Here is a 23,044-nt window from a genome sequence, read left to right as displayed (position 1 = left end):
CCCTGAAATGCACACTCGTGAAGGAAACTGACTGCTATTATATTACAGTCCAAAAAGTTATTTTTTCTGTTAAATGCAAGCTATTGTGACACCAGATATGAGTGGTGGCACTGGGCAAGTGGGCACAGTATACGCTGTGAGCCTGACACACACGCTGGCAGACAACTAACTGCTATTCAATCTATTACAGTCAAAACATTTTTTTTTTAAATGTACACTACTGTTACACCAGATATGAGTTGCACTGGTGTGACACTGTGCCCTGGCAGGCCCTGAAATGCACACTAGTGAAGGAAACTGACTGCTATTATATTACAGTCCAAAAAGTTTTTTTGTTAAATGCAAGCTATTGTGACACCAGATATGAGTGGTGGCACTGGGCAAGTGGGCACAGTATACGCTGTGAGCCTGACACACGCTGGCAGACAACTAACTGCTATTCAATCTATTACAGTCAAAATTTTATTTTTCTTTAAAAAAAATGTACACTACTGTTACACCAGATATGAGTTGCACTGGTGTGACACTGTGCCCTGGCAGGCCCTTAAACGCACACTAGTGAAGGAAACTGACTGCTATTATATTACAGTCCAAAAAGTTTTTTTGTTAAATGCAAGCTATTGTGACACCAGATATGAGTGGTGGCACTGGGCAAGTGGGCACAGTATACGCTGTGAGCCTGACACACACGCTGGCAGACAACTAACTGCTATTCAATCTATTACAGTCAAATTGTATTTGTTTTAAAAATGTACACTACTGTTACACCAGATATGAGTTGCACTGGTGTGACACTGTGCCCTGGCAGGCCCTGAAACGCAGGGTTGTCATGGGCCCGGCGGTCCTGGGGGCCCCGGACTGCTCAGGTCGTCCAGGCCCCACATTCAGTGGGAACATACCGGGTCACAGGGGGCCCTGCGACCCCGGTATGTTCCCACTGGGCCAGCCTCTTCTCCTGGGGGGCCCAGCAGCCGGTCACCTCAGGGCCCCCCAGAGGCTGGCCCTGCTGACACCCGGCGGGCGCGCGAGGGAGCACTCTCCTCTGAGTGCTTCCTCTTCAGCTCCCTCGCGCACCGTACTGATGCCGGAGCCGGAAGATGACGTCACCGGGTCACCGGGTGTCAGGAAATTTGAGTGGGTGGGGGTGGGGGGGGGGGGGAATATGAATGAGTGGGGGGAAGAGGGAGGGGGGGAGGGAGGAAATATGAATGAGTGGGGGGGAGAGGGAGGGAAGGGAGGAAATTTGAGGGAGTGGGGGGGGGAGAGGGAGGAAATTTGAATGAGTGGGGGGAGAGGGAGGGAAGGGAGGACATTTGAGGAGTGGGGGGAGAGGGAGGGAGGAAATTTGATGGGGGAGACGAAGGAAATTTTGGGGGGGAGAGGAAGGTAGGAAATTTGGGGGGGAGAGGAAGGAAATTTGGGGGGGAGAGGAAGGAAATTTGGGGGGAGAGGAAGGAAATTTGAGGGAGGGGAGGAATTTGAGGGGGGAGAGGAAGGGAGGAAATTTGAGGGAGGGGGGAGAGGAAGGGAGGAAATTTGAGGGAGGGGGGAGAGGAAGGGAGGAAATTTGAGGGAGGGGGGAGAGGAAGGGAGGACATTTGAGGGAGGGGGGAGAGGAAGGGAGGAAATTTGAGGGAGGGGGGAGAGGAAGGGAGGAAATTTGAGGGAGGGGGAGAGGAAGGGAGGAAATTTGAGGGAGGGGGAGAGGAAGGGAGGACATTTGAGGGGGGAGAGGAAGGGAGGACATTTGAGGGAGGGGGGAGAGGAAGGGAGGAAATTTGAGGGAGGGGGGAGAGGAAGGGAGGACATTTGAGGGAGGGGGGAGAGGAAGGGAGGAAATTTGAGGGAGGGGGGAGAGGAAGGGAGGAAATTTGAGGGAGGGGGAGAGGAAGGGAGGAAATTTGAGGGAGGGGGAGAGGAAGGGAGGACATTTGAGGGGGGAGAGGAAGGGAGGACATTTGAGGGGGGAGAGGAAGGGAGGACATTTGAGGGGGGGAGAGGAAGGGAGGAAATTTGAGGGGGGAGGAAGGAAATTTGAGGGAGGGGGGAGAGGAAGGAAATTTGAGGGAGGGGGGAGAGGAAGGAAATTTGAGGGAGGGGGGGAGAGGAAGGAAATTTGAGGGAGGGGAGAGAGGAAGGAAATTTGAGGGAGGGGAGAGAGGAAGGAAATTTGAGGGAGGGGGGAGAGGAAGGAAATTTGAGGGGGGAGGGGGGAAGGAAATTGGAGGGGGAGGGAGGAAGGAAATTGGAGGGGGGGAGAAGGAAGGAAATTGGAGGGGGGAGAAGGAAGGAAATTGGAGGGGGGCGAAGGCAATGAGAGGGAGGGGGAGAAGGAAATGAGAGGGAGGGGGAGAAGAAGGAAATGAGATGGAGGGGGAGAAGAAGGAAATGAGGGGGAGAAGAAGGAAATGAGAGGGAGGGGGAGAAGAAGGAAATTGACGGGGGTAGGGGGAGAGATTGACATCCATCACACACACACACAATGCACCCCTTGCACACAGAAAAACACACAATGCATTACACACAGACACACATACACAAGCAATGCAGCCCTTACACACAGCAACACACAATGCACCCCTTCCACACACTCAGTGCATCCCTTACAGACACACAAACTGCATCCCATACATACACAAACTCACCTTGCAGCCCTTACACATACAAACACAGATTCACACAATGCATTCCTTACACACATCAGGACATCCCCCCCCCCCACACACACACACACACACCCCTGTGAACAAACTCATTGGTGGAACATGAAGGTGGACCCTGGGACCCAGACCTTGAGCTGTGTAAAGGGCCCTCAAAAAATGGAGCTGCTTCTCGTTCTCCCAGAACATTGAGTTTTGTGACCACAGTTACAAACCGCCTCCAGAGAGCCTGTTCTACACCAGACCAGTGGAGCCAGACGGCAGCTGAAGCCCATCATCATCCTCATCTGGTTGTAAGTAGGCAATCTAGTATATTATTCGTGGCACTAATCTTTAATTTACCTCACATTAAAGGGACACTATAGTCCTCAGAACCACTGCAGCTTAATGTAGTGGTTCTGGTGTCTATAGCCTGTCCCTGCAGGCCTTTTATTGTAAACACGGCGGCACTGCAGCACTGTGTTAGTTAACATGGCAGATCATATGGGTGGGGCACTGTGATGTCACATGGGGGGGGCGGCAAACTTTACTTTTGCCTAGGGCGGCAAAAATCCTTGCACCGGCCCTGCAGACACTGCATCCCTGTGGGCGGACTCGGGGAGAGGGGGGGGGGAACTCGGGTGCAGGCGCCGGGGGGCCCAGACCTTGAGCTGTGTCAGGGGCCCCAAAATTTCTGTTGGCAGCCCTGCTGAAACGCACACTAGTAACACTTCCGTGCGTTCCATGTTGGAACGCATAGGCGAAGAAACGAAACATAAAAGACATCTTACTGTAACTATGTAAATAGGTTTTCTTTTATGTTCCGTTTCTTCGCCTATGCGTTCCAACATGGAACGCACGGAAGTGTTGCATCGCCAAACCGGAACCGGAAGTGACGCCGGACGGATGTAGTGCGTTCCAAACTGAAACGCACACGACGGAGAATCCACACAGGTGAAGCACATTCCGTTTTTTTGGCGGCATATTTAAACGGCGACTTGTGAACAGAGAAACAGAATCCCTGAGGAAGTCATCTAGACGAAACACGTCGGATTATACTATTTGGGGGACTTACTTTGTATGCTGTCACTACCACCTTCGGAGTGGATTTTATGCGTTTTTATTTGGACCCTGTTGTAAGTGCATTGAATAATAAATTCTGTAAAGTTTTATTTACATCTGCACTATTATTTGGTCTCTTTTTACCTTACAAGGAAAAATAGAAGATTTTGTTTCATATATTCTGAAGATATTTTCTGACTGAGGATGATGGGCTTGATTATCACTGCAATCTTGTGAGTTCCACATTATCATCCTGTGTGTCCTCTATGTTTATTCTGTAATACACTATGTGCGATTTATTTTTATAGATATCGCCTACTTCGTTATTGAAAGGTTGTATATATATTTTTATATCTGCACCTTAGAAGTGTATCTCTGGTTTTGCATCCCTACTTCTTTATTTGTTACAATAAAACATTAGAACTAGAGACTGAAATTCTAGCTGGCTAAAGATGACATTAAGGCATAGTCCATGTGTGGAGTGGGAAAGTTTCCAAAAGTGTAACTATTCTATATACTTGAATAAAAAATCAAGACAAAGTTGCAACTAGTGAGGAAACTGTTACAGTAGTGCCCAAAGGGAATCCAGCCTGTAGATAATCCTATGTAGCCAAAAAAGGCAGCTTGCCATGCCCTAGTACATTAAGTAGGGAAGGTCAGATACTAAGTAACCTCTATTACAATCAAAAATCCCTATAATGAATATATATATAAGTATGCAAATGTTAGTAAAAAACCTCCAATAGTAAAAACTGTTGTCTGTTGTCTAACTTATAAAGCAGAAAGTAAATTGAAAGGACAGAGAGATGTGAATAGAGGAAAAATAAAGGCAGAAAACTTAGTCTAGGGGGAGTCCAGAGTAAAAAAAAGGGAGAACTCCACCACTACACAAGCTCGCTTATGACCAATCCCCGTAGTATAGAAAGAGATCACCTAACTGAAGATCTCTAAGTTAGGGACATAAAGCAGGCTGTCAATCCAGTCAATAAGAAAAGTAATCGTGCGTTTCAGCAGTCTAACCGCCTTTCTCAATGGCAAATAGTGGAAATGCACTTTCCCCCCTCACTCTTTAAATACCGCAAATCTCTCCTACCTGTCCACAAGGGGAGGGGATTTGATCGGGTCCGCCAAGCGGATCCTCCTAGTCACAGCCGGACATAGCGGGGAATGTGTAATTGAGTCCCACAAAGGCAGTGTGCATGTCTGAGCCAAATTACAGGCGCATGCGCGAGAACTTTAACTTACCGGATAAAGTAGCCCCCATGGTAATAGTTCTATGGGCACATAAATCAACTATACTATGTTAAAGCATCAAGAATAAGGATCAAACAAAGACATAAATGTAGAGCTGCTCGAATACAGTAAATAAGTTTGAGAACAATATTCTCAGTCAATTATTCAAATAAGCAAATAAGCACATCCCCTAAAGTTTATATCCCCATTCAGATATAGTTCATAATAGAGACCTTTACAAATAAACGCCTATGTTCTCAGACATTATACTGATAATATTAATTAATAGGAAAGGGAATGTACTCCGTCCTATCTAGATGCTCGTTAATAGAGGAGGCGAGTATGCTTAGTCCTATCTAGGCATTAATCATGTGACTACATATATGCCCTTTAGCGGCACACAGAGAAGGGGAAGAAGGAAAATTAGAGAAATTAAAAATTTAATCATTTCATCTATTAGAAAAAAGATAAGCAGATAAATAAATTGAAAACAGAGTGGTATAGACATAAAAAAGCAGGCGGGGCTCAAAGCAGAATATCAAAGACGGGACCCTAGTGTGACCAGTCAGATAAATGGGGCAAAAGAAAAGCCCTTGTTCAGGCCCAGGGGTTGGAGTGTCTTTAATTTATATATCCATTTAGACTCCCTCTGTCTTAAAATCTTATCAAAATCTCCACGTCTCGGGTTCTTCTTCACTAATTCCAAGCCGCAAAATCTAAGGTTATTAGGATCACCTTGATGGTGTTCCTTAAGATGTCTTGAGACAGGTGTTTCAAGGCGGTTTCTTGGGGACCTTACATGTTCCATAATTCTCTCTTTGAAGGCCCTAAAGGTCTTACCCACATATTTTTGTCCGCAGGAGTACGACTACAGGTACACCAGACCCTTAGTGTTACAATTAAAGAAGCTCTTCATCTTAATAGAGCCTTGTCCTGTGCTGTCACTTACAGTCTTCGATCCTCTAGATATATATCTACAGGCTACACACCTCCCACAGCCATACGAGCCACATGGGGGAGTGCCCAACCAGGTAGCTCGTGGCTGTGGTGTAGTGGAGAAGTGACTCGGCACCAACAGGTCCCGAATATTTTGCCCTCGTCTGGCCGTGATATCAATATGTGGGCCTAAGACATTTTTAAGATGTACATCATTTAACAGGATGGGCCAGAATCTGTCCAGGGATCTTCTAAGTTCAGACCAGCCTGCGTCGTATGTCGCGATCATACGGATTGTTCCAACTTCCCTAGTTTCCTTATTAACAGGGTGATCACAAAGAAGTACATTCCTCTCAGTTTCAAGTGCCCTTTTGTACGCTTTCTTGAGGCAGCGATTCGGATAACCTTTTTCTTTGGAGTGTACTCTAAGCTGTCGTGCTTTCAATATGAAATCCGAAATGTCGCTGCAATATCTTCGGAGGCGAAGGTATTGACCAACCGGAATACCTTCCTTGGGGGTCTAGGATGGCAGCTCCCCCAATGAAGGAGAGAATTTGTGGCAGTGGGTTTCCTAAATAGAGTGGATCGAAATGTGCCTTCCTCATTGATAGAGATAGTCACATCCAAAAAGTTAATTGAGCGCCCTCCATACTCAGATGTAAATCGACGGTTCTCATCATTCTGATTTAAAAAAGCCACCAACTCTGAAAATTCTTGAGGGGTACCTTGCCAGACCATTAAAATATAATCGATGTAGCAACCCCACCACAGGATCTTAGGTAGATATTCTATCAGGGCATCAGAAGTACGAATCTGATGAATCTGATGTTCCCACCACCCCAGGTGAAGGTTCGCATACGAGGGGGCACAAGCTGTGCCCATAGCGGTGCCCCTCACCTGGTGGTAGAATTTTGTATTAAACACAAAATAATTATGCGACAGAATAAATCCCAAAAGGCTTTGGACAAAGGCTGTATGTTAATCATCCCTGCAGGTCCTCTGGTCGAGAAAAGATGGTTTTGAGGAGAATTACCCTGTTTTCACGAGGAGCTCTCCTCATTATTTTGTGTTCTCTTTATATAAATTAGGGTTATGCCCTTTACTACCCCTGTAACCCCTTCTATACTCCCTGCCAGAGTTTTCCTTTGGCTGGAAGTATTTTGTTTACATTCAAACACACAAGCACTGCTCAGTGCTAAATACATTAAAACATTTTGCGTCTTCTTCCTTTACATTTTAAAGTTGTGGTGCTGTGGAAGATAAGATGCTTAGTACAGGCCTTGGGTGTATGCTCTAATTAAATAATAACTTGGGGGAATACAGTGTCCCACCCCATGGGTGGCAGGTTGTGGCTCTAATTAAGTATTAAACAAAGGGGTTGTTCCATGCAAATCTTGAGAGAAGTGAGACTTTCCTACGCTATGCAAGCTCAGTCAGATATAGGAAAGTCATGGGAACAAATTATGTTCAGAGCCCTCCATAGGCTCACACTGATCGTCCAAAAAGTATTGATAAACAACATTTAGGTGCCAAATTTGCTTCTTATCAGAGATTAGGTTACCAAATGTAACAGTCCCAATGTAAAATATAGATATCAGCTTTGATATTCAAAATGATATGTTTTGGTTCCTCATAAGCCTTTAATGATTGTTTTTTTGTTTTTTTTAAAGTCTGATAATTCAGGAAAATGTACTACATAGGTATACTCTTCTTAAAGACATGTGGGCTCTCATATTGTGACCATAATTCTCTATTAGAACTGAAAAATAATCCAGCAGAAAAATGTATTTTTAAACTTGGGTATTTTAGCTCAACAGCACACAGCTTGACATTTAATGAAAGCACATTGTCCCTGAGGTATGGTCCTTCAGTGAACATATCTCCTACCATCTGTTCAATGTTGCAAGAGCCTCCATTATCTCAGCATTACGTACAACTGGGTTTGCCGGGACTTCCAATTCTGCATTTTAAATTCAGATGGTTATGAAAGATTCATATTGCAGGACTGCCCTGAATCTTATGTTTAAATGTATATGTAGATGTGAACATGATTTATCAATGTTAAGGTCACGCATTAAAAGCTTTCCACGTCTAAGGCAATCCCTAGTGAAAATGTATAAATACAGAGTTCTTTCATTTCACACAGAGCCTTATGCTTGCTTATTTTACAGGAAGGCATTACCCATATGGTTCTCAAATTCCATCAGGTATACATTACATTGAAAAGTTAAAGGGGTGTTGTTTAGAGCAAAAGATAGATTAGGTACTAACCACAGGGGACCGTGTTGTCAAATAACTCATCTGGATAATACATTGCTCTTTAAAACTTTTGATTACCTAGGAATAATGTACATTCTCTGTCTGAAAAGATGACTTTTTTCACCTTTTTAAAAAAAGGTATATAATTATATATATAATATTCATAATATAATATAATATATAATTATATACCTATATATATTATAAATATAATATATCATATAATTACAAGGTCTATAATTTTTAGATCTGACATACTAAGAAACCAAGTTTTCTCTATTGTGGCACTGGATTATACATGAATAAGGATGGCACATCCTCTGTATAAACTGTAGCTCTGCAGTTAACATTTTTGAGGTGCTATACATAGGAAATTATATACACACACACGTATGCATGCAGAAACACACACCCTTCCCCCTATTACCTTTCTAATGCAAAATTATTTATTTTAAATAAACCTTACTTACCTTAAAGTGTCACCTAAAGTCTCATAGCACCATAACCACTACATTAAGCTGTAGAGGTTGTGGTGCTTAGTGTATACCTTTACAATCTGCTCCAGTCCTGATCCTCACACGAACTGAAATGTATTCCCTTAGGTGTTGATCATGTACCCTACCTTGCTCAAAGTGACTGTAAGAGCTTGCATGTCCAATCTGGAAGGGGCTATGAAATAGTAGCCAGGAGAGGAGCCAGGTGGTAGGAATGGCTATAGCCACACTCCGCAATACAATACAGATCACTGTTTTTAGCCAGGCACCTGTATTTACTTTTAAAGGACCACTATAGTCACCCAGACCACTTCAGCTAAATTAAGTGGTCTGGGTGCCAGTGAAACTGCTAGGTTTACATTGCAGGGTTAATCCAGCCTTTAGTGGCTGTCTTCCTGACAGCCGCTAGAGGCGCTTCCGCGACGCTCAATGCGAAAATCACAGTGAGCACGCAGAACATCCATAGGATGCTTTCCTATGGGCGGTTTGAATGCACGCGAGGCTCTGGCTGCACATGCGCATTCGGCTCTACCCGGGAGCTGACGTCGGAGGGGGAGGAGAGATCACCAGCGCAGAGGGAGCCCGGCGCTGAATTAAGGTAAGTGGCTGAAGGGGTCTTAACCCCTTCAGCCCGGTGGGAGGAGGGCCCTGAGGGTGGGGGGGGGGGGGGAGGGGACCTAAGGACTATATAGTGCCAGGAAAGCGAGTTTGTTTTACTGGCACTATAGTGGTCGTTTAATAAGGATCTGTATATAAAGGATTATGAAAAAGATGACAATTTACTAATGGCATAATACTGCTTCCCATTGCAGAGTTAATTCACAACAATTCAAGCTAAGATTGCTCTTGGTACTTCTGAATTCATGAATATACTTCATACATACACAATGTAACACGGGCGCCAGCAGTCTTGCTATGATCCTGACAAGAAAAATTATATAAAATATAAAAAATCACATTATGATATGCATTCAAGAAGGACTGAATTACTGTTGTACATATGTTGATGTCTTATTTTTGGCAAATGGTAATAAAATATATCCTATACAGATAAAGATGTCACAAGACAGGGCAGTTTACTGTAGTATCCTACATGATATAATATACTGCTTGTCTTGTTGTATCATATTTTCTTAAGGATGTATTAGATTGCGTCCTAGTTGCTTGTGCAGCTTAATGAAATGTCATATAAGGAAAGATCAAATTGTGTTATAAAGGAAATGTCAAGGTTCTAAGCAACGCACGGGGTTTATTCTCCAAACTCTTGCATATGATATATGTCAGCTGGACTGTAGCGAAATAAAATAATTGTAATTTTTATTATATTTATATTGTTTATGTCCAATAAATATTCGACATCATCATTCTATTGCATATATAGAAACACGTACAATAACACAATAAGGAGAGTGTATGCTATTTGACACTTTTCGCCCAAACACTGTGCAATTAATCATAGGCTAAAAGCAATAACTTAACGTGATATGTTTAATATACCATCCACCTTCAAGTGTTTTAAAGTAAGCTAAATATAAAGAAAACCATATACCATGGAAGGGTCCATTTGACATTGCGATCTTAAATGAAATAAAAGTATAAATGGCACACACACACACTTTTTTCCCTGAAAATACAATAAAACATAAAAAAGATAAATCACTAAAATGTGCATGCACAACGATCCCCTGCAAATGTGGTTGCCAGGGGCAGACGAAGTATGGCGAGACGATTATGGCACCAAGAAAGGACATAAGTGCATGAAAGGCAAAGATCCCTGAGATGGCCATTCCAATAGAATCTAGATTCTAAAACTTTAATTTATGTCCAACATCTGTATCTCCCTTTTTTTCCTGAGATTAAACTAAGACTAGTTGATTTACATTAGATCCCTTACTATAAATTACTAAGTATTAAATAGGAGCAATGTTAATGATGCATCAGAAACAGAAACAACATCAACATTACACATTGCACACAACACATGTCAAACTTGACTTTAACCAATTAATATGTAAATAATTATAATACCTCTGACCTCTGTTCACCTTGACAGGTAAACTGTCCAGGAAACACAATAGGGCAGATAAATCACCATTGTATTTTTTTTTTCCAAATAATTTTTAAGGTGACATTTAAATTTTTATTTTTTATAGAGACAAACAACCAAAAAAAGCATTTACGTTTACCTAATTAATCATTTTAAGAAAGCATATGGTATATGCACCTTGCTAGTGTTATGCTTTTCATTCTAAATCTTGGTTCTACAAAAAAAAAAAGATTTAAAAAATAAGCACCCTAGCAATAGCATGTGTTTGGAGATACCATTGATTGGTATGTTACCGATCTAATGCGACTTGTTTCCATGACAACTGACTGTGGCTGAATATAGATATAGCTAAAAAAAAAGATGTAGCAGGTATCCTTTTATCTGAAATATTTCTTGCTTTACTTTCACCTCCAAGAGCCATAGTCTATATTTATTCTTACAGCAACACAGATGAGCTTTTGATACATACATTAGTCTCTAGACTGTAGGTCATCATCTGTCAAGCACGCACTATTATTATCTACAGCTCTTAAAAATAGAAAAAATGAATGACTCAGCGGTAAAAAAAGCAACATCTCTTTTATTGGTGAAACTGTTTAAACTCTTCAAGTAGGCTAATCATAGTCGGGAAACCACAGTGCTCGGAACTGGCAGTACGGGCAGGTAAATAAAAGGAAGCTTTGTACCGCACAGTGAAAAGGGTACGAGCTGTTTCTGATGATTTATGATAACCACACCATGGTCCCTTACATTCAGTCACACATTTTAGAAAGATATATAAAATCCGCCGGCACATTAACTTCAGAGGAATAAGGCATTGAAGCTATGACATCAACTGCCGTGGGTTCGTTTCCGTGCCAGAGAAATTTACCGTAGGTTCAGGGAATTTTATCAGCAAAATGCTGTATGATTATATAAACACACTCATGAGCTTTTTAATGGTCATACTGGCTTTCAAACAAACCTCAAACAGCAAAGTACCATTAGCAAATGTAACCTATGACATTTAAGTCAATTTGTTTTTTGCACTAATTAAAGTGACTTCTATATTTGTAACAATCTCAGGTTGGTAGAGAGCCACATTTCTAGTTATAATGATGAACATTCAAATCACTTAAGTTGTGGTTTTGGTACATGCAAAATTTTGCATACACGCCCATCTGCTATCAAAGTGTCTTAACGTCATGAGCAGAATGTGGTGCTCATCGACATGTTCATTGCATTCTGGGATTGTGAGCTTAGCATTGTGGGAGCATTGGGCTGTGTGTATAGCTCATTTCATGGTTAAAGTGTCCAAAAATCTAAATCTGCTAGTCAAGACTGGCATCAACAAACATTTAATGAGAAAATAACATACACATCATAGATAAGACAGCCCAAATCTTTTATTCTAATCTTTATAATATAAAGAGAACTTCTCACTTATCAGAAGCATACTTGGAAGCTACTTGGAGGTTGAACTCCTAATGTCAATGACTATCTGGATACCCATTTACATCTGAGGAACTCAAGACATCTATTAAATTAGCGCCCAATGGTAAGAATCTGTGACCCAATAATTTTACATATAAGTGAAGTATTTGTCACTATCCTTAGCCCCTGCATGCTCAGTACATTTAACTCCATTTCTGATTTTGTCACATTCCACTCCTCAGACCCATGAGGAGACAATCACTTTAATATTCAAATCAATTAAAAACCATAGTAATGCCAGATATTTCCACCCGATGTCTTTAACCCCTTTGTGACCAGACCGCTTTTCAATTTTTTTACCGTTTGGGACCAGAGCTGTTTTTACATTTCTGCGGTGTTTGTGATTAGCTGTAATTTTCCTCTTACTCTTTACTGCACCTACACATATTATATATTGTTTTTCTCGCCAATAAATGGTATTTCTAAAGATACCATTATTTTCATCATATCATATAATTTACTATAAAAAAATTATAAAATATGATGAAAAAGTTAAAAAACACACTTTTTCAAACTTTGACCCCCCAAATCTGTTACGCATCTACAACTGCCAAAAAACACCCATGCTAAATAGTTTATGTTACCCAATGTTAACATGTACTTAGTTTTTTTTTGGAAAGTTATAAGGCTATAAGTACAAGTAGCACTTTGCTATTTCCAAACCTTTTTTTTTTTTTCCAAATGAATGCAAGTTACATTGTAACACTGGTATATGTCAGGAATCCCCGAATAACCCTTCACATGTATATCTTTTTTAAAAGAAGACAACCCAAGGTATTAAACGTGGGGTATTCTGATTCTTTTCATGCAACCATTTTACCACCAATCTATGCCACATTTAAAATATAAAAAGAATAATTGGTGATTTAAGAATACTTTAAGAATAAATGTACTAGAACTTAAAGGTTACTGCCAAAGAACACCCCAATATGTGTTCAGCAACATCTCCTGAGTACAGTGATACCACCCATGTATAGGTCTGTCGAGTTCTATGGGGGCTAAAATACCTTATATGGAGGGTGGGCATACCAGTTTTCCAACTTGGAATTTTCACAGCTGTTCATCATGCACCCACGTCCTATTTGGGACATTTTTGAACCCAGCCAATGTAATTTACACCCATCAAATTATATATTTTTGAAAAGTAGACAACCCAGGGTATTCAATATGGGGTATGTCAAGTCTTTTTAGTAGCCACTTAGTCACAAACACTGGGCAAAGTTAGCATTTATATTTGTTTGTGTGTTAAAAATGCAAAAAAAAAATATGAACGCTAACTTTGGCCAGTGTTTGTGGCTACTAAAAAGGACTGGACATACCCCATTTGCAATACCTTGGGTTGTCTTCTTTTGCAAATGGTATGCCATCATGGGGGTAATTCTCATTCCTGGGCTACCATACGCTCTCAAAGGCAACATAACAATCTGGCAAATTTGACCCTGTAACTTTTAAAACCACTATAAAACCTGTACATGAGGGGTACAGTTATACTCGGGATACTTCGCTGAACACAAATATTAGTGTTTCAAAACAGTAAAAAATATCATAACAATGATATCATCAGTGAATGTGCCATTTGTGTGGGAAAAATGAAAAAACTTCACTTTCCCTGTTTTTAAACACTAATATTTGTGTTCAGTGAAGTCTACCAAGTAAAACAATATCCCCCATGTACAGGTTTTAGGATGTCTTGGAAAGTTACAGGGTTAAATATAGTGCTAGCAAATTAAATTCTCTGGACTTTCGGCCTGGGTTGTCAGGCAGGTCCCCCAAATTGCAATCAATAAAGTTACGTAATTATGTAAAAATAATACATAAATATACATGTAGAATTTAAATAAATATACATATTTATATATTTGAAGTCTATGTGTATATTTATGAAATGATTTATGTAATTATGTATATGGTCATATGTATATTTCGTATTATTTTTATTTATTTATATATACATATATAAATATATAATTACCAAAAAGAACGCTCTAAATTAATCTGTAAATACAAAGAAACAAATAATGGTGCAGACCATCTGATAATAATAATATGGGGAAAAGGAGTTATATGTATAAAAAACTCACATGTCCCAGAGCCCTATCACCCCTGGCTCTGGGTTTGAAATGCTCCTTGGGAGAGGGGATATTCCCACACTGCAGGGTAGTCAGGAGGATATGTTCACTGATGATTCTGTTGTGCTGTGTATAAAAGGAAGAAGGGCAGGACCCCCAATTGAATAGTATCACAATTAGGTTTATTGTATAAAATAGGTTAAAAACCCTTACTTTGGATGTGGTGGGTATGAACTCGCAGAGTCACCCACATAAAAGCATGAAACACATATACTTGAAAACGCTTCCTGGTTGTAGTCTGGTCACGTGATCGCTTCCGGGTCCGCCCTCCAATGACGTCCGTGTGACGCGTTTCGCCCGCCTCCACAGGCTTCTTCCGACAACGTCATGGGGTTCCAGTCTTCTTTTTAAGTTCATAGTGCCGCCCTCCTCTCGCCCCATTGGCCGGGGGGCGTGGTTTCGCACAATCTTTTTTTCTCTCAATCATTCAATTACACAATTGTAAACTTCATAGACTTAACCCCTTCCAGCACCCACACTAAATCGATTATATTCAGTGTCACATATTAAAAAGACAGAATCATCAAAGTGATATTAATAGTTATTTCAAATACATACATATATCTAAATTATTCCACATAGTAATTCTACAGGGCTTTATCAAAGAGACATCTTCTTACTCCATTAAATTAGGTTTTTATAGGTATACATAATAGACATTATACAAGGGTAATTAATTCTAAATAAAAATAAAAATAAAAATAAAAATTATACATTATATAAAAGTGATCAATTCTAGACAGCAGGAAAAGTCTTCGCTTTTCCAGTATCCCTTAAAGTAGACAGTACAAATCTATATTTATACTCATTTCAAAAGTACTCAATTCCTATACTTAATACAGACTGGCAATTTTATAGGGTGCCTGCTGATTGAAAAAGGAGAAGTTGGAAAAGGACAAAAAGAAGCATTATAATTTATTCACAGAAAATGACAGATTTCAAATTCTCCATTTAAACCCCTAGGGAACAGCGATTTCAATTTAAACACCCACCTCATTTCTTGTTTTGACAATTTATTGTCCAGATTTTCACCCCTCCAATTTCTACTAACTCTTTCTATCCCAATAAATTAATTTGGTAGCATCTCCCTGATGTTTGTGAATGAAATGGGAGGATAGGGGGTGCTCCTTGAAACCTCTTTTTATGTTACGCACATGCTCCTCAATACGGATATGCACTTGCCGAGTGGTTTTGCCGACATAGTGCATATTGCACGGGCATGTAAGAACATAAATGCAGTTAGTAGTGTGACAAGTTATCAATTGTTTCACACTATATACTTGTTGTGTATTTCCCCCTACCAGTTCTTTTTTAACACACTTAGTGGCTCCCGTGGTTCTGCACGCCAAGCAGTACCCGCATTGGAAAAAACCCACATCTTTATTGAGGAAGTTCTTATTTGAATTTTCTTGTTTAAAGCTACTCTTTACCAGATGGCTCTTAATACTTGGTACCCCCCTGTAGATGATCCTTGGTTTTTTCGAAACTATCTTTTCCAACAGGGGGTCCTCCTTTAAGACAAACCAATATTTATTGATTATATTTTTTAAATCCTTATTCTTCCCTGAATAATCAAAGATTAAGGAAACTTCGTTCTTGTTAGTATTCTTTCTATTTTTATTTTTATTTGTAATCTTTTTGCTTGACTTATCCAGTAGCTTTTTCCTGTCTATTTTCCCCACTTCCTTATGGGCCTTATCCAGTAGAGTCCTAGGGTAGTGTTTGGCTGTGAATTGTTCTACTAACTTGCCAATCTGGGTCTCGCAAGTTTCTCCACTCGTGCAGTTTCTTTTTAGCCTTAACATCTGCCCTTTGGGAATGTTATCCAGCCACGGGCCGTAATGACAGCTGTCATAAAAAATGAAACTATTAACGTCCACCTTCTTGAAGAAGGTTTCTGTCCGTATTTGATCATTGGAAATAAAAATGCGTAAATCCAAAAAATTAACCTGATTATCACTGTGGTCCATAGTGAGCTGAATCCCCCATGAATTAGAATTTAAGTGTGTCAAAAAAGCAGTAAGCTCTTCTACAGAACCCCTCCAGATCCAAAACAGATCGTCGATGTAACGGCGATAGGTGACCAGGTTCTGCACCCAGCCATGACCACCATATATGAAGGATTCCTCCCAATAAGACATAAAAAGGTTCGCATAGCTGGGTGCGAACCTAGTCCCCATCGCCGTCCCAAGGATCTGTAGATAAAAAGAGTCTAAGAAGTAAAAATAGTTGTTAGTCAAGATGAGGTGAATGCCCTCCAAAATAAATGCCTGTTGATCCAAAGATAAATTTGAAGCCGACAAGAAAAATTTGACGGCCTCCATACCCTTGGAATGTGGAATGATCGAATAGAGTGATGACACATCCGCCGTTACGAGGATGTCCCCATCCTTCCACTCGACTTCCTCCAATATTTGGAGAATCTGACTAGTATCCCTTAAATAGGCTTTCGTTTCTTTCACTAAGGGCTGCAGACATAAGTCGATATACTCCGACAAGGGGGCTGACACCGAACCTATCCCAGAGATAATGGGTCTCCCTGGTGGTCTAGTTTCATGTTTATGGATTTTCGGTAGAAAATAGTATACAGGTATCTTAGGATAGGTGACAACCAGATAATCATATTCTGTTTTAGAAATCACTTCTATTGATAGACCCTTATTTAAAAAGTTCGTAAACATATCTCTTTTCTCATTAGTGGGGTCACCTTTCAATTTCTTATACGTAATACCGTCGTTTAGTTGTCTCAATGACTCCTCTATATAGTATTCCCTATCCATAAGAACGATGCCACCCCCCTTGTCGGCCGGTTTGATAACCACTTCTTTGTTCTCTCTTAAGTCGGCCAAAGCCTTTTGTTCTTCCTTATTTAAATTCATTCTGTTCTTATCTATTCTTTTAATGCGTTCCACCTCTCGCATCACTAGTTCCTCAAAAGCATCCATTGACTTAGTCTTACAACTTTTCGGAAAGAAGGTGGATTTATTTTTAAGTGAGGTGAGATTGGGCTCTTTTAGTTGCACATCTCCATTCGATCCCTCAGTAGTGTCCACCTTCTCCAGAAAAAAGCGTTTCAAACACAATTTTCTGACAAATTTCTTCAGATCTATATAGACTGAGAAATGATCCACATTCGCGGTTGGGCAGAATTTTATCCCCCTAGCCAATACTCTATTTTGCATAGTGTTTAATGTAAGTTTCGAAAGATTGTATATTCCCTTGATCTCTATATCCTTCCCCTTTTTCCTTCTCTGTATCTTATTTCCCCCTCTTGTTCCTCTCTTTCTATTCTTCTTTTTAATGGAGAACTTGGGAGGTTTAATTTGATTCTTTCTTTTCTTTTGTGTTCCCAATCTAAAAAATCTTTTGGATGTCCCTCCCGTCCTTGGGTGGTATCCCTGATTTTGTGTCCATTAGACTCCATAGAGTCTATTGGTTTTCGATTTAATCCTTGGGAAGCTGATTTCCAAACATTGGATTCTGGCCCTGATTTTTGATTTCTATCTCTCTCAGTTTCCTCTATATTAGTAGGGTCTCTGATGGATCTGTTCAAAGGTTGTTTTTCATACTTCCTAACCGGGGTATCCCTTTCTTGACCATTTGTCCTCCATTGTTGGTTGTAATTATATTTCTTTTGATACTGTCTACTCCCACTAAAAGATCTCCTCCTCCTTCTGTATTGGTATCTGTCCCCATTGTGTTGTCTATACCCTGGTTTATATTGTTTCCTATTCTCCTCATATTTCCTTACTGGGTACTCGTTCCTAGGTACATAATTTTGGGGTTCTAATTTTCCCCTTCTATTTTCCAGATTTCCCCTATGGAAAGCATGTACTTTGTTCCCCATATAATCCAATCTGTCTCTCTGATATTTCTTCGTTTTAATCGAAATAACCTCCTTTTCTATTCTATTCATATCCTCTACAATCACTTCTGAGTGTTTTGCCATCTCTCTGGACTCCAAAAAAGGTTGTAGGAGTTCTTTAATAGCTCTTATCTTCATGTCTAGTTCCCTGAGATTCAGCTGCCTCCTCTTAATGATGATTTTGATAAGGCCTATAGATATCACATTTAGATATTGATCCCATTCCTCCATAAACTCTTCACTATCCCTGTCAAAGGTGGGTGTTTTATTGAATCGTAACCCCCTTGGTACCATTTCCTCTTTAGTATACTGTTCCAATGTGGCAATTTCCCACTTTATTTTTAATTCTTTAATGAGTAGTTTTTGTAAGTCTTTACATAATTCAGGTATTGTTCTGGGGATATTAGGGGTATCACAGATTATCTCCTCCCCAAAAATGTTGTCCAAATTGGAACAATATTTACTCCTTGCCTCAAATATAGACATAGTGGATTTCACAGCAAGCTCACAAAAAACAGAACACAATAAAGCACCAGGCAAATATAGTGAACTCCACTTGTCGGCTTCAAATTTATCTTTGGATCAACAGGCATTTATTTTGGAGGGCATTCACCTCATCTTGACTAACAACTATTTTTACTTCTTAGACTCTTTTTATCTACAGATCCTTGGGACGGCGATGGGGACTAGGTTCGCACCCAGCTATGCGAACCTTTTTATGTCTTATTGGGAGGAATCCTTCATATATGGTGGTCATGGCTGGGTGCAGAACCTGGTCACCTATCGCCGTTACATCGACGATCTGTTTTGGATCTGGAGGGGTTCTGTAGAAGAGCTTACTGCTTTTTTGACACACTTAAATTCTAATTCATGGGGGATTCAGCTCACTATGGACCACAGTGATAATCAGGTTAATTTTTTGGATTTACGCATTTTTATTTCCAATGATCAAATACGGACAGAAACCTTCTTCAAGAAGGTGGACGTTAATAGTTTCATTTTTTATGACAGCTGTCATTACGGCCCGTGGCTGGATAACATTCCCAAAGGGCAGATGTTAAGGCTAAAAAGAAACTGCACGAGTGGAGAAACTTGCGAGACCCAGATTGGCAAGTTAGTAGAACAATTCACAGCCAAACACTACCCTAGGACTCTACTGGATAAGGCCCATAAGGAAGTGGGGAAAATAGACAGGAAAAAGCTACTGGATAAGTCAAGCAAAAAGATTACAAATAAAAATAAAAATAGAAAGAATACTAACAAGAACGAAGTTTCCTTAATCTTTGATTATTCAGGGAAGAATAAGGATTTAAAAAATATAATCAATAAATATTGGTTTGTCTTAAAGGAGGACCCCCTGTTGGAAAAGATAGTTTCGAAAAAACCAAGGATCATCTACAGGGGGGTACCAAGTATTAAGAGCCATCTGGTAAAGAGTAGCTTTAAACAAGAAAATTCAAATAAGAACTTCCTCAATAAAGATGTGGGTTTTTTCCAATGCGGGTACTGCTTGGCGTGCAGAACCACGGGAGCCACTAAGTGTGTTAAAAAAGAACTGGTAGGGGGAAATACACAACAAGTATATAGTGTGAAACAATTGATAACTTGTCACACTACTAACTGCATTTATGTTCTTACATGCCCGTGCAATATGCACTATGTCGGCAAAACCACTCGGCAAGTGCATATCCGTATTGAGGAGCATGTGCGTAACATAAAAAGAGGTTTCAAGGAGCACCCCCTATCCTCCCATTTCATTCACAAACATCAGGGAGATGCTACCAAATTACAATTTATTGGGATAGAAAGAGTTAGTAGAAATTGGAGGGGTGAAAATCTGGACAATAAATTGTCAAAACAAGAAATGAGGTGGGTGTTTAAATTGAAATCGCTGTTCCCTAGGGGTTTAAATGGAGAATTTGAAATCTGTCATTTTCTGTGAATAAATTATAATGCTTCTTTTTGTCCTTTTCCAACTTCTCCTTTTTCAATCAGCAGGCACCCTATAAAATTGCCAGTCTGTATTAAGTATAGGAATTGAGTACTTTTGAAATGAGTATAAATATAGATTTGTACTGTCTACTTTAAGGGATACTGGAAAAGCGAAGACTTTTCCTGCTGTCTAGAATTGATCACTTTTATATAATGTATAATTTTTATTTTTATTTAGAATTAATTACCCTTGTATAATGTCTATTATGTATACCTATAAAAACCTAATTTAATGGAGTAAGAAGATGTCTCTTTGATAAAGCCCTGTAGAATTACTATGTGGAATAATTTAGATATATGTATGTATTTGAAATAACTATTAATATCACTTTGATGATTCTGTCTTTTTAATATGTGACACTGAATATAATCGATTTAGTGTGGGTGCTGGAAGGGGTTAAGTCTATGAAGTTTACAATTGTGTAATTGAATGATTGAGAGGAAAAAAGATTGTGCGAAACCACGCCCCCCGGCCAATGGGGCGAGAGGAGGGCGGCACTATGAACTTAAAAAGAAGACTGGAACCCCATGACGTTGTCGGAAGAAGCCTGTGGAGGCGGGCGAAACGCGTCACACGGACGTCATTGGAGGGCGGACCCGGAAGCGATCACGTGACCGGACTACAACCAGGAAGCGTTTTCAAGTATATGTGTTTTATGCTTTTATGTGGGTGACTCTGCGAGTTCATACCCACCACATCCAAAGTAAGGGTTTTTAACCTATTTTATACAATAAACCTAATTGTGATACTATTCAATTGGGGGTCCTGCCCTTCTTCCTTTTATACACAGCACAACAGAATCATCAGTGAACATATCCTCCTGACTACCCTGCAGTGTGGGAATATCCCCTCTCCCAAGGAGCATTTCAAACCCAGAGCCAGGGGTGATAGGGCTCTGGGACATGTGAGTTTTTTATACATATAACTCCTTTTCCCCATATTATTATTATCAGATGGTCTGCACCATTATTTGTTTCTTTGTATTTACAGATTAATTTAGCGCGTTCTTTTTGGTAATTATTGTTTTGCTTTTCACAATCTTTTGTGCATTGTATTTTTGAACGCTACCATATTATCTGCATGGGATTTTAGCGCTCACACATTGGTTATTATATATAAATATATATATATATATATATATATATATATATATAATTTCATTCTAAGTGAATTTTGATATAAATATATATATTAATATAAAAATACAGTTAGAATAAAATTACATATATATATATATATATATATATATAATTTTAAAAATATATTTTATTACTTTTACTTTTTTATTGATTTTTTTATAATAATATATATACGATATATATAGTTATTATATATTATATATATACGTGTGTAATTTTACTCTAAGTGTATTTTCATAATAATATATGTATATTTTAATAAAAAAATACACTTAGTATGACATTATATATAAGATATATATATATATATATATATATTTATTTTATTTTTAATTAACATTAATATTTTTATTTTAAAACTTTTTAAAACTTTTTTAAAAACTTTTTTCACCAGCAGGGGGACTGCCTGTCAGGCAGTCCCCTTGCTGGCAGCACTATGGACAGCGATCAGAGCGATCACATGGCCCCTGGGGGTCCTAATTTGCATAGAAGAAGAACACCGATCGCAGGCGGGGGAATGGCGGCAATCGGGTAATTACATATAGAGGGAGAGGGACGGATGGAGGGTGAAAGAGGAAGATGGAGGGAGGCGTTTACATTTTTTATATATATATATATATATATATATACATATATATATATATATGTATATATTTCTATTAAATTTAATTTATCTTCACTGAGTGCTTCGACCCCTCGAGGCACTCAGCACAGGCAGAGCATCGGAAGCCTGCCTGATGGCTTCCGATGCTCTGCCTTACTGCCGGGCGCCACATAGTGCAACCTGGAAGTGATCGCTCGAAGGGAACGGCCCGGCAGTGAGGGGTGGTATTGCACGATGCCTCAACATCGAGGCATCGCTGCAATACCGTTAGAGCGGCTGGAAGCGATCATGTGTATCAGGTACATCCACGGTCCTCAAGGACCGTTTTTGGGTGTACATACCTGATACGTCCGAGGTCGGGAAGGGGTTAAAGAAGACCTTAAAATATTTGCTGATATGTTAGCTTTGCGACTTCAGCCTCTCCTACTATAATTGGTCCGGAATGCTTTACATGTGAAGAGTGTGCCCTCTTCTTTTTAATTTGACAAAAAGTGCAGATTTCAATAGAAACTGTCACTTTATACATCAACCTTGTTACACCCTGTGGCCAACTCAAAAGGCAGGAATTGTTCAGCACCTGCCTTGCGGAGATTTCTCACTGACCTGAATTGGAATGTCTGTGTTTGGACAACCACAGCAAGTCTTGACTGGGTTAGAAGAGGAGGGATGGCAAAGGCAGCAGATGAGAACTGCAACTTTTGCAAGCATGTTTTAGATATACCCCCAATAAAAAAAAAATCACAATTAAATATATAATTAAACAGATTTATTTTGTATTTGATAGTGTAAGTTCCCTTTAAGCCACGTAGTTTCAGTATGCCAAATGGTTGATATGGGCAATACATTTCAAATTGAAGTGAGCAGTTTGATACTGAGAGTCTAATATAGTTATAGTTAATTAATTCTGCAATCGAATAATAGATTACTAAGCTACTTCAATACAGTTAGGGTTCCTGACAATGATTGTTATGATTCATTTATTTAAATGTATTTATATTTATGAACTATTTCTTGATGATGTTCTAGGGACATATAGCACCAAAATATTATTTAGTTGAAACAACCATCAGCGAATCTGTCAAAATTCTAAGACTGAATTAAAACAGACAGCGTTTTAAATAGACACTGGAACTTCACGAAAACTTTGATGCAACGGGTATTGCTATATATA

At 39.7% G+C, this 23,044-nt stretch overlaps 1 protein-coding gene across 4 annotated transcripts in view; it reads right to left on the bottom strand.

The window, feature by feature from the left end:
- The window catches only part of GLRA2 (glycine receptor alpha 2), a 244,097-nt gene that overhangs the window by 92,875 nt on the left and 128,178 nt on the right, over positions 1-23,044 (bottom strand). The gene's annotated exons all lie outside the window — the stretch shown is intronic.

The sequence above is a fragment of the Pelobates fuscus genome, chromosome 1 (assembly GCF_036172605.1).
Source record: "Pelobates fuscus isolate aPelFus1 chromosome 1, aPelFus1.pri, whole genome shotgun sequence".
NCBI classification, from domain to species: domain Eukaryota; kingdom Metazoa; phylum Chordata; class Amphibia; order Anura; family Pelobatidae; genus Pelobates; species Pelobates fuscus.
Note: the sequence above shows the minus strand (reverse complement) of the source record. Positions and strands in the feature narration are given on the sequence as shown.